Genomic DNA, 10,989 nt, shown 5'->3' with positions numbered 1-10,989 from the left:
TGTGTGTGTTGTGTAAGTTCAGTGTCCATAGAAACCAAAGAAATGTGCCACGACTCTTGAGTTTCAGGCGGTTGTCATCTACTAAACATGGCCTGAAGACTTAGGGGAGTTTCTCTATACATGTGTGAATCTGGGATAAGCATGTTCAACACTCTGACCTGAGCATCTAAGTAGGAAGAGGAGTCTATGACAAAATACTGCAAATCACCTTAGAATGGGATACTTAAAATCCCTTTGTTTCCATTTTGTTGGCATTAGTCATTCTGGTAAGCAAAACTCAAGGTAAGGAGAAGAACCTATAATGTGTTGGAACTGAAAGCACAACACAAGGAAATCATCTCTAAAAACACCTTTTATATCTTTGAGGAAATGATATTATAGTTTAGAAATATTCTGATGCAGTCAATATGAAATATTAACTAGCATGATACATGAAGATGTCATTTTGGCTATTTTTTTCTACATTTTGTAATGTTTGTTTTTTTCTGAGAAACTTGATTAAAAGTGAACCACCACAGGAACTCCTAAAAATAGAGTTTCTTCATGGGGAAATCAATCAACATAGTACACAAAGAAAGTTCTGTAAGTAAACATGTATTAATATATGACTTAGACATCGAATATAGAGAGTTCTAGCAAGGATGTATCCTGTCTTTTAACTCAGGGATATCACGCGTAAGGAACGAGGAAAGGCACATTAGAAAAGGTTAATGCCAATTATAAATTTACAGCTTATTACACACTGTTCAAATTAATACAAATACAGCATCATTTTAGCATTGGAACTGTGGTAAAAAGAATTAATCTGCTCCACATGGAACCAGGTTTATTTAATCAATGTTGCGTCTACTAGAAAAGTGGATTAGTTTCCTTCAAGACAGAGTTAAAAGTTTTGCAGTTAATTTATTTTAATAAGCATCCTTACTGATGGCTCAAAAAAATGGGTGTGGGTGTTCTAAACAGTAATGAAGCACCAGGAAAGAAAGCATGACTTAATTATTTTTCTAGGGTGGATAATGAATAAATTAGCCACACTGCGGGCTTACCAATTGTATAAAATTTATTACTTTTTCTTTGAGAACCATATCCTGACAAAGCCAATTTTTCTCCTGACTGCAAGCTGACAGATAGAGCTGTGTCTGGTGCCAAGAGATGTCCTTTTCACCATTTTCCTGAGAAAGTTGATACCCTGAAGTGAGTTTGAAGTTTTCCTAAGTTCCTGCACATCCTCTTAATTACAAATTGGAATTGTGTTAATGCTTTTTTTTTACAAGACATCCAGTCATGTAAATCTAGAAATGACTACTTTATAAATGACCAAATCTATGTAACCAGCTAAATTAGACATGAAAAAAGGCATTGAGTACATGTGATTTGGGAGAGAAAATCTTAACTTTCTAGGGGGAGGGAATGACAATAATGTTAGAAATATAATATTTTCACTGGGTCTTGGAGCAAGTGGCCTGGTAGTGAATCATTCCATTATAGAGAGAGTGATAAGCCAAGTGTCTAAACTGGAGACAGTAATTCACACGGTTTTAATCTTTACAGCTTTAATCATAGGAATTGAAATAGGAGCTATGTGCTCCTTGTACATATTTTTTGGAATCCATAAAACATTCTCTGCTTTATCTTTAAGAATAAATATATCTGGGCAACAGAAAATGGACTCAATAGAATGGTATGTATGTCTTTGTGTGTGTACATATGTATACTTGCTCTAGAATCCCATAACTATACTTTTACAAGAAGTTATGACTCCAAAAAGATTGGAGCTGAGAGAATGGTAGCGCTCAAAAAAGTAGTTGTACATGTCATAAGACAGCATGTGTGTTTATTAAATTGACTTATTATAATAACCTTGATGCCTGGTTCCTTCAAATTTATAAAGTTCCCTAGGAGTTGGATAGAAAAACCCAATGTATCGGTAACCCAGCATATGAAACATGAATATAGTTGTCGATCCAAACTCAGACGCACAAAATCAGAACCAACTATGATGCGAAGAGTTCAAATGTTGCCACTTGTTGGAAACTGAGGAGGTAAAGACCTATAGACACCTGATCATTGTGTTCAATAAAATATTATGGCTGTATAGTAGTGTCTAGACTACAAAATGGGAAAAGACACTAAATATATGTATTCTATAGACTGATCTCTCACATTTTCATACAGAATCAGATATGATTGTGAATCTGACAACTCGATCCTATGTTAAAGCTCTTTGGTAAAATGTTAACTGTTATTAAATTTAATAGATCTGATTATTTTATTTCTAAATGGCAGATAAATTCTGAGTATATTTCTTACTTCATGACATTGTTTTTAGAACAATACTTACAAAATAACAATTTTAGGCCAACAAATTAGGAAATGAATGCATGCATATATATATATATATATATAATATAATACGTATATATAAATACTTAACATATAATTAGTTATCTTGTAATACATCTTCCCCTCACTAAAAAGAGACAAATAATTCAGAAGCATCACAAAGTATAAGTCAATTGCAAAAAACGCATGCCATCATTTACATAAGCAAAGTAGCAATATGATATCACGCGCACAGCAAATTTTCAAAATGTAGTGTGTGAGTTCATTTGCTGACATTTCCATTTTATCTCTTATTGACAGCATCAAAATCAAATGTTCATTTCTTCAGTTATTGCTGTTAATAGCAAGAAGTACATTTTCTGACTTTTCCGATCTCTAATGAGTCTACAGAATGATTCACCCCTTGATGTCAATCGTGCCTTTGACATGCAGGGAAAGGATAATGAAGAATCAGTGCATCAGACACTCGCAGTTACAGATCTTCTACTGGATCCTAGGTGGGTAATGCTGACTTAGGAACGTCAATAGGTTTCAGAGCATGGACCTTGCTCTTCATAGAAATTTTCTTTCGAAAGTTCCATCATATTAATGAATTACAAGGCTCTTCCTTACATGTGGGATTAGAGAATCTTGTGATGTTCTTTGGCTATGTTCTGCTGCCCCAACATAAGTTTATCACAAGATCAACATGTAGGAGATTTGGCATTGCCAACTCTAAATTTTTCCTTGGACCTCATTTCTTCTTCATATCTAATGACTGCATTCCTGCAGTCACACTTGATATATGTATTCTTAGATTATCTTCTTCTTCCTTAACTTTATTTCCTATGAGCCTACTTTCCTTTTCTGAAAAGAGAAAAGTTAGAACAGCTAAGTGAATATCGCAGTCTAAGAATAAGATCATTTTAAAAAATGTTGTTAGACTTTTAGAGTGAAAAACTTAACAATTTAATACAGGCACACTATCTATAAGAAAACAAAATAAATTTCTTCACTTGAGTAAGATTTAAACTGTGAAAGAGGGAGCTCAAGACCAGGCTCAGTAGGAAAGAGGACTTGCATAGACAGGAAGACCTGAGCTCTAATCCCAAGTCTCCACTTAAACTTGAGGATGAATGTCAAGAAGTTTCTCTGGTGAAAGATGGGAGCACACTTACCTATGGGTGTAAATATTAGCACGTAGAAGGAAGCTAGAAAGTATATTAATGTAGAAAAGTTGTGTTTATTCTTTCCTCTAATTATAAAAGAAGAGGTCATGTGAATTAAAAAGATTGTGGAAGTGAAAAAGGATGTACACAGGGAGGGGTGGAACTGATGCAAATAAAGGGTATGATGGATGAACTCATGGATGAAGTTCTTAAAAGATGCAAATATTAGTTTTTAAAATGCTCTTGTAAAAGAATGAAAGCCTTGGCATGGTTATGTCCACTTGTAATCTCAGTTCTGGAAGAAGGGAGTCACACAAAGAGAGCTTCTCTGGAGATCTGCACAATGTAGCCAAACTCTTAGGAACTGGTAGGTTAATGTGAAATCCTATCTTAAGAGATAAAGCAGAGAACTATATGATCACCAGCTGCAGTCACACAGGCACAAACATTAATTCACCACACACACACACACACACACACACACACACACACACACACGTAAGCACACACACACAAAGACACACACATATTATGCATGCACACTGACACAAGGGATGATTTATTGCATAAAAATATTAAAAGATAGGAAATTGAAGCAGTTATATAATTTATGTAGCACGTGAGCATAAAATCCCAGGCCCCCATTTCCTAACATATGAAGAGGTACAAAACAGTGAGGTAATAGTTTTAATTTAAGCATGGTTTCTCATCTGAATGTAGACATTGCCTGACCCTGACCCTGACGATAGTCCGGGTGAGAGAGAGAGGAAAAGAGAGTCAGACAGTGTCAGAGAAACAGACGGACAAACAGAAAGCCTATGTATTTAGCCTCATGAATTTCTGTATTTTGTACTTTGATTAGTTAGGCAAAAGTGTATGCATATAAATGAGCTACACGGCAGGGACCAAGAACAGAAGTGGGCAGTGAGATGGGGCAGCAATAGCGAGGTAGATTTCCTCTTCCAGTTCTTCCATGGAGCCGACCTTTCCCTCAGCACCTTCGCTGGACCCCTTCCACTGGGTCTCTCGCTGAGCTAATTCTGCATTCTTTTTCTTTTCTTTCATGGAATGCATGCCTGTCCTCATCGTTTCTTCTTCTCACATGGAGAGACTCTCTGGCTTCTGGAATGAACACAAAAAATATAAATATAACTTTGGCTATCTGTAGGAAAATGAGACTCTCTTTTGAGGGCTTAAATGAGAAAGTTATGCTTTTTATGTATTAAGACTGCTTGCAAAAATTGATTACTTTTAATCAGCTTTAGGAATTGGCACTATAAAATATAAGTGCATTCTGTTTTACTGCTCTAGGAAAAGTAAAGGTAATGTTTTAGTTTGTTTTGGGAAATATGTTTATCAATGTGCTACCCTCTTAGAAGAAAACTTATGAAAAATAATAGCCACAATAAAGAACGGAATTGTTTTCTAAACTCCGAGAAAATGTAATAAATGTTACAGTACTGTTGTGTGAGTATTTTCATTATTAAACTGAATCTTTTTTCCTCTTAAAATATTGTGTTGTTCTGCTCACGTTTAGGTTGCATGATATATAAAAATATATCTCTGTTTCAAAAGAACTTTATTTTGTAAGCTGCAACACTATAACCATGAAAATATGTCATTGCCAGACACTTAGCTTCTTAAGACTCAATTCAATCTTAAGAAAAACCAGAATACATTTCATGTTCCTTTGTGTGACCTTTTTAATTGGAGCAGTTGAATTTAAAGATATTATCTGTGTAACAAAACAATTTGTCAAAAAATGATATAGAAAGAAAATGGCTTGGATGCTTAACTTCATTTTCTTAAAAAAAATCCATAATGGGCTACTTTAAGAAAATTTTTGTTGTATTATAATTTCAGTTCAAGTGTTGTCAAGAAAACTTTGTAAAGCTCCTGTAAACCTCAGAGTTTTACGGACTACTCTTTGTGTGGTGATTAGACTTATGAGATGTTTTCATGGACTTTTAAAAATGGTTTTTAATCTTTGAGATTATAATACACTTTTCTCCCTTCCCACCCTCCAAAACCTCCCATGTAACCCTCCCCGTTCTCCTTCAAACAAGTCCACACCCCCCCTTTTCACTAATCATTATTGCACTGAATGCACATATGTTTCTAAATATAACCTGTTGAGCACATGTAACATTACTTATTATGTATGTTCTCAGAGCTGGCCATTTGACAATGGACAACCAATTGGTAAGCTCTTCTCTGGACACAACCAACTCTCTGACTCCCAGCTTTCTGCCAGTGACTATAGTTCCTTTTCTTGGGTTGAGTCACTGTGGGCTTTTCTCCATCCACTTTGGCATGTCCTTCAGTGTTGTCCTTGTTCAGGTCACTTCTGGACTGTCATATTGGAGAGACTTTACAAGTGTAGCCTGCTTAACAAATGTGAAACCATGCCTGGTACAGAAGAGCACGCTAACCACCCGGTGCTAGTGAAGTCACGCTTATTGGAGAAGAGTGTACAACCAGTAATTTATCAAACTAGCATCATTGCTAAAATGTTTGACCCTAGATCTATAGATAAGTGTAGTCTTTATCTTTCATGAAGGAGAATTCTCTTTTCGACAGATGGAGACTACTACAGAAAAAGCACAGCCAATCAAAATGTGAAATGTTGGCGCCTAGACCTATTTGATACATCTACAAAGGATGGCACCTAAGGCTTAGGAAACCCAAGGACAGCAGGAAGATTGTAAGAGCCAGAGAACCAAGAGGATTGCGATGAGAGTGTTTCTAAGTAATGTCACAGTTACGAAATTTGACAGCACTTAGGTGCAGCTCTATAGACTTATAATCCATCTTCAAATATTGAGAATTATTCTAATAAACTGCATTTCCCTTATTTTCTATGTGTGCATATGCATGTGTACATGTTTATGGGTGTGTGTGTGTGGGTTCAATCGGGGCAATGGTCAAACCAAGGTGTCACTCTCAGGAGCTGGCAATGTTCCTTGGGACAGAGCTTCTGACTGGAACCTGTTCTTAATGGAATAGGCTAGATGACCTGGCTGGTGAGCTCCAGGGATGTGCCAGTCTCTACTTCTTCAGGGCATGGATGACAGTGAGCCCATGTATGAGATTTTCTATGGGTTATGAGAATTGACCTCAGGCAACCACTTTGTAAGGCAAGGCTCTTTTCACTGACCAAGCTATCTTGCTATTTCCATTTTTGTACACAGTTTTATTTGTTTATTACCCCAATCAGGACGTTTCCATCCTCTTTGCAATTTTTTGAAAACATTACACAGTTTTTCTTTATTTATCTTGACCTCAATGTTTGAATTTGGTACAAATTCTTTGTGTGAGAGTGCCTTCATTGGGGGTCTGTGTATCCCAAATTGTGGAATATTGGGATTTCTGTCTCAGGCACACACATGGAAGGTTTGTGTGTACATAAGCAAGCAGCTGCATCCCAATGACACTAATTTGATTCATATCTGTGATTGGGATGATGGTTTTGATACACTGATTTAATACAGAGAAGCCTGAATTCCTTGTGAATATAACAGTTTTCTCTCTGTAATAAGTAAATTAACATATTTAAATGGTTAAGTAATCTGTTATTTGTCAACACTCTGAAAATTTATTATATTGTTTAGGTTTATGTGAAAGAAATGAGTTAATTAAATTCATAATGATGGGTCATTCTAGAAACTCAGAAAACTGACCTGACTTTTTTCCCAAAGGACACAGTTTTCACACAAACGGAACCTCCTAAGTTCCATGAGAAAAGCCCATCTGTTCGCCATTCTAGCTCATCTTTAAGTTCATGCAACTCATTACCTTTTAATCCAGAAAAGACATTGTATAGAAAATTAAGAGGATAAATATAGGCAATGTAGTTGGTTTTTTAAAATCAAATACTTTAGTATAAAGATTTATCAGAAATTTCTCTTTTCCAATCATCGACCCAATGGTTAGATTGCTGCACTGAATAGAGAAAAATCTTCGTCGTTTCATAAATTGATAGTATATGACATTTTTCAATCATTCCAAATCATGCTGTACGAGACAGTCTTTTATATCTAACCTAGAAAAAAGTTTCAAATAAAAGTTTAACCGCTTGATTTGCTGAATAACTGCATTAAAAGTTTTTCATTTTGTGCCCATTGAAAACATTGATTTCTCACTTTTTGATCAAGAAATATACTTATATCCATTTTAAATATTCTGATGTTTAAATTGACCTGGATTTGATACACTCCTAGGATTGGCTCTGTATTGATAACCTTAATACAATAGTTAAAGACAAACTTCAATTCTAATTACATTAATATACTTTCATCTGGATGACCCTATATTAAAGAACTTTTTTGGAAAAAGTCCTTCCGTGTAGTTGAAGACAATTCTTATGACATACTGTTTTGTATGCACACATATGCATCTTTAATTTAAAACCACTTCTCATAAAACTGCCTTACACAGCTAAGTGTCTTCTTTCTCCTCATTGACTACTTCCTGGGGGTGATTGACAGGTGCAAGTTCTAGTGACACCTGCTTGCATTTCCCCAGGCAGAGCTTGAGGGACCTTCAAGTGCCTCTGGGAGACACAAAATAAGCTTGAGGATCCCCAAATCCCTCTACTTTTACCCACCCTGCTATCATGGCTCTGTCAGAATGTGAGGTTGAGAAAATGACCATATGTCTTACTTGACCTGGAATCTACTGACTTACTTAGCTGAAGTCCTAGGAAAGATGGTTGCCAGAGAGAGGATGGGATACCCAAGTGATTCCTGTGTAAGGAGGCTTAGGATGCTTTCCCTTCTCTCATGCTTGGACTAATTCAGCAACAATTTAGGACCCTCACGCTACCGTGCAAAGCTATATGGTAGAGTCTGACTGTGTCAGGTTGATTCCTGACTCTTAGTATATAGCTTTTCTGACCTTGAGGAAAAAAAAAACTTTAATTTTTTTATGAGTCTTTGTTTTCTCTTCATACAGTAAGACTGGTAGTTTTTCATATTAATAGTTTTATGTTGTTTCAAAACAATAGAATTTAAATTTCTCTGTTGTCATTGTCTTAAGGAATTTATGATATCTAAATACCAACAAACCAGATTTGTGTAAATTCAGAAGCCCCAAAATATTTCTATCTCTTTTCCTTCATGTTTACAGTTTCTGATAAAGCAAACCGGGGTGAAACACTAGTCTGTATTCTAATACTACATTTTTATTTTATTTAGGGCATTACATAAACGGAATGATGTTTTATTTGACCTTTGATGCTGACTTCTTTCCTTCAACATAAAAAACTCACTGTGTGGATCCACACTCCCAGGCCGCTAAAGAGCGACAGTATTCTGTTACACGGAGGAGCCAGCATGTTTAAAGCATTGCCTAACTGGAGGACAGGTCATTCGTTCTAGTGGATTACAAGTAGAATGTGCTCATCCGCTCTGGAAAATAAGCTACCACCAGAGCCTGTCTCTACTAGTGTTCTGAGTGCTTGGCAACTTCCCGACTACTGTCTTCCTGCCTCCTGTGCCTACCGTTCTTAGACATCAGCATGCTGGGCCCAACGCCAAGTGGCACCAACGTGGTCTCCTCTGGGTGTTCTCCTAGCAAAGCAGTGGGCACACGGGCTATGGGATCCACTGTCCAGCAGAGGAAAAAATGCCAACTGTGGAACCCAGCGTGCAGGTTGTACCACCTCTGCAGGGACCTGAGGGATGTGGCGATCCTAAACAGAAGATTCCCCGGGCTCAAAGTTGGTCCTGTCCCAGCACTGGTGATGAGTCTTCTGTTCATCGCTTCTGTATTTATGCTGCACATTTGGGGCAAGTACGCGCGTTCGTAGATCTTGGCTGCATCTATCCATCATCATCTGAAGAAGAAGGAAAAACCCAACATATCTTGGACCAAAAGTATAGTGATTTCTGTTTATGTGTATTATTTTACAGACAATAAGAATTGACTTTGAGAAATCAGTGTTCCTATGGCTAATAAACTTTGGAATTGCTTTATATGGAAAAAAAGAAAAGAAACTTCCATTTCTCCAGTCAGCTCTCTAAGAGGTTCCGCGTATGCTTAAGGAACTGCTAATCTGTTCCGTGTGAGGCCACTGTATTGTGCACGCATAGCAACGTGGTACAAAGAGTGCATATTACCTCCTTTCTCTCTACACTCCATTTCTAAGTCATTCAGCTAGGGAGAGTGGATTCAGTGTTTCATTTCTACCTTCATTGTAGCTCTTGATTTTTTTATATTCTTCCACAGAATTTTCCATTGTCCTTATGTTCTATATGCAAGTCCCTTGCTCATTTTAAGTTTGATTCTTTAGTGACTTTTTAAGTCTAGGAGATGTATTTTTAAAGCAGTTGAGGGTTCTCAGATTCCACAGCTCTTCTCTTGTAACACAATTGCACGCACAGGTACATGTATCCTCTCCACTGCCAAGCTATGCTTCCTAGAATCCCTGAACTTGAACAGACATATTGTTACTCAAACCCTGATGTTTTCATTAGTGCTCACTCTCCCTGCTGAGGAATCTGTGCACTCTGTCCAGTGTATGGGACTGAGTAATCACCATTATCAAAGGGTTTATCAAAGGTTTTATGGGCCTAATACACTTGCATTGTTCCTATTTTTCACTCATGCCCTAACATCTACTGAGAACTTTTTAAATGCACTTTATTTTTTCTGCATTCTAGATGGTTATGCACTCAGAATCCTAAACAATGTAACTTTTGTGGCATGGCTCTCTTATTTAGTAATATACAACTAGGATTCTTCCATATCATTTCCTGTTTCTACAAGTCAGTTTTTATTATAATTGTGCACAACAACTGAAAAATCCTGGACAACTTTCCACCACTTACCTACTTAACAAAATCTTGCTTATTTTACATTTTAGGCAGTTGTGAATAACAGTTAAAGTATCATGTATTGTGTATGAGTATAAAATAGTTTTCAATCCATGTGGGTGAATATCACTAAGGGCATTCCGTAGGAGAGTAATAAGCATAGGCTTAACAGCATTTGAGATGGTCAAATTGTTTTTCATCATTTAGAAACAAAAAAGAGTCCACATTGCTTTGATTCCCTGCCAGATTTCCTTGTCAAAGATTTGCAGTTTGGCTTTTCCATCCTGTCAGTGAGGGCCCTTAACTGTGTCCATGTGCAATTTTCTAATTTTCCTGAATATTTGATATGGTCATCATTCATATGCTTCTCTTGGTGGGATGTGTCCAAGCTTTTCCTGTTCGTAATCACTTTTTATTTTATTTTATTGGTTTCTTATTACTGAGCTTTAAGAGTTCTTGGTAAATTTGAGAATAGTTGTTCATTATATGTGTCTTTCAAGTACAATTTCTTCCAGTTGTACAAGAAAATCTTATTCTCCTGACAGTCCCCTTCGATAAATAGAAGTTATTAATTTCACAAAAACCACTTACCAGCTTTTTGGTTATTTGCCTCAGGATTATTCTCTAAGTGATTTTCTCATTCCTGCCTTCATTAATATTTAATTTATATAAATTGTGAAAAT

At 36.5% G+C, this 10,989-nt stretch overlaps 1 pseudogene; it reads left to right on the top strand.

The window, feature by feature from the left end:
• The first annotated feature begins 9,009 nt into the window (after window positions 1-9,009).
• LOC116895284 lies at window positions 9,010-9,300 on the top strand (annotated as a pseudogene).
• The last annotated feature ends 1,689 nt before the right edge of the window (window positions 9,301-10,989 follow it).

The sequence above is a fragment of the Rattus rattus genome, chromosome 3 (assembly GCF_011064425.1).
Source record: "Rattus rattus isolate New Zealand chromosome 3, Rrattus_CSIRO_v1, whole genome shotgun sequence".
Classification (NCBI taxonomy): Eukaryota; Metazoa; Chordata; class Mammalia; order Rodentia; family Muridae; genus Rattus; species Rattus rattus.
This window is presented reverse-complemented; position numbering and strand designations above follow the sequence as displayed.